This window comes from Hylaeus volcanicus, chromosome 7 (assembly GCF_026283585.1).
Source record: "Hylaeus volcanicus isolate JK05 chromosome 7, UHH_iyHylVolc1.0_haploid, whole genome shotgun sequence".
In the NCBI taxonomy this organism is placed as follows: Eukaryota; Metazoa; Arthropoda; class Insecta; order Hymenoptera; family Colletidae; genus Hylaeus; species Hylaeus volcanicus.
Window position 1 is genome coordinate 12795426 of NC_071982.1, and position 2273 is coordinate 12797698.

Here is a 2273-nt window from a genome sequence, read left to right on the forward strand (position 1 = left end):
CCATTCTTCTGAGGATTCTTCTGTGTTCAATAATTCTTCTGAGTTTCCAAGGAAAACACTTATCTAATATCTCTGTGTTCAATAATTCTTCTTCTAATAAATAATACATAATTCTTAAAATGAGAATTCTCGAGTTCTTCTACTGCACGATTCTCGAAATACAAATAGGACTGTTGATTTAACTGGATCCAAACATTGTATTTAGTTCGATAACAAAACTGAATCGCATTTCTTCTGAAGTCGTTACGGTTCTTTAGTTCATAGAAGTGCGAGGCGATAAGCCTGTTAACCCTTTGCACTCGAGACGTGACTCTCAGTCACCACTAGGCTTCACGTAGCAAATCTACAATACCTAATGTTTCTTTAGGTTTAATCGTAGGTTTATAATTAAAAGCAATTTCTTTGGAGCTCGAAGTGTCGATAAAATGATTGTCGACGAGGTAAACATGACCTTATATTCTCAAATCTAAATAGCTTAGAATTCATGGCAATGGAATGCTAAGAAACATCTCGAGTTGCTGGTAGATACCAGAAAAAAATGCCTCGAGTGCAAAGGGTTAATATAAACACCCGGGCCAAAACTCGAGTTCGACCATTGGGGTGTCGGTTATGTAAGATCAAAACGTGTAAACCAGGATCCGTTGTAGGGTGTGCGAATAATGACTCAATGTGTAAATAGGAGTTTACTATATTTTCGATAAGTCTCGACTCCACGAAATTGTCGATACAAGTCTGAACCATGTCAGGAAATTTCAGCCGTGAGGACACATTGCCTGCTTCAGCCATTTAGCTATCTCTAATTTTCTAACAGTTAGTTGAGAGACAACCTCGATAGTGAATGTGACCGCCTGTCTGAGGCATTCGTAAAGTCATAACAAAATTAATTTTATATAAAACTCAATATTTCATTTTATTGTTTCCAACCGTAATCCAACAAGGACAGTGACATTTCCCAACATCTTCTTCATTTTGTTAATGTTGCGCGAGACGTGGATGCCTTTACTTTGAATTAATCGAGAAAGAAGTTTAATATCGCCATTTTAAGTCTCGATGTAAGTCCCTGGCGGAAAGTTGGCAAGAAGTTCAGGTATTGCGATTATTTTTCAATTCGAAGCGAGATGAACGAGGAGACCGTGTCTCGGGGCACTTTGATCTTGCCAGGAATTCAAATATCTACGGTGCAGAGGAGCCATCCCTCAGGTGGCCAGTAGGATCGGGAGGAAAGGTGCGTCTCGTGATTACGTAGCCAGGGATTCTCAATAGTCCCCATATGTAACCCCTCTGGTAGCTTCGAAATACTACATACAGTCAGTGTAAGAAGTATTCGTACAGCAACCAATTTAAAATATAATTAATAAGAAAAGAAATACATAAGAGGTTACCATTAAAAATAATAAACTTTATTAATTTATAAATAAACTTAATAATTAACCAACGTTCCTACATATTTTTAAAGTAGAATTTGCGTAAATTAATTATTTCTTCCCCTAAAATTTACTAATAAAATAAATATATGAAGTTTTATTTTGAATTGGTTCCTGTACGAATAGTTACTTACGCTGTCTGTATGCATACATAAAAACACTAATAATTAGACTGCGGGTCTTTATGCAAAATAAAATCTTCGTGAACGCGCCTACAAAAATCGAACCTAAATAGGAATTTATTTTATTCTGCAATCATTATAACATGAACTTTACTTTTGCACATTCTTCGCACTTTGTAGTTTCTTGCACATTCAAATTTCCTATAAACCCATAAGGATCCGCAGTCTACTAATAATGATCTTAAATATTCATAGGCTACTCAATGCCAACATCTGTCTCGATTATTGCAAAGAAAACAAGACAAGAATGCTTGCAATGATCGAGGTTCAGCGAGGAGGAGCTCCGCTTACATTACTACGGATACTTCACTGCGATGCAGTTATCAAGGTTCTCATATATTAGATTGGGATTTCAAGGTAAAATTATATAGTGCAATCATTTCACCTTCTTACCTAATCATCAAAGATAATAAAAAAAAAAAAAATTAATAAAGATACGAATACTCTCTACACCCACTGTAATAGTGTACTTCAGTATTACAGTATTCATTCTTATTAATTTCTTTTTTTAATTATCTTTGATGATTAGGTAAGAAGGTGAAATGATTGCACTATTTAATTTTTTGGGAATTGATCGGTGTACGAATACATTCTGCACCCACTGTAATAGTGTACTCGTTCAGTATTACAGTATTCATTCACATTAATTTCTTCTTTTAATTATCTT

General features: G+C 35.1%; 1 protein-coding gene across 2 annotated transcripts in view; it reads right to left on the reverse strand.

Moving 5' to 3' along the window:
• The window catches only part of LOC128879288 (Bardet-Biedl syndrome 4 protein homolog), an 18945-nt gene that overhangs the window by 8881 nt on the left and 7791 nt on the right, over positions 1 to 2273 (reverse strand). The window lies entirely within an intron of this gene.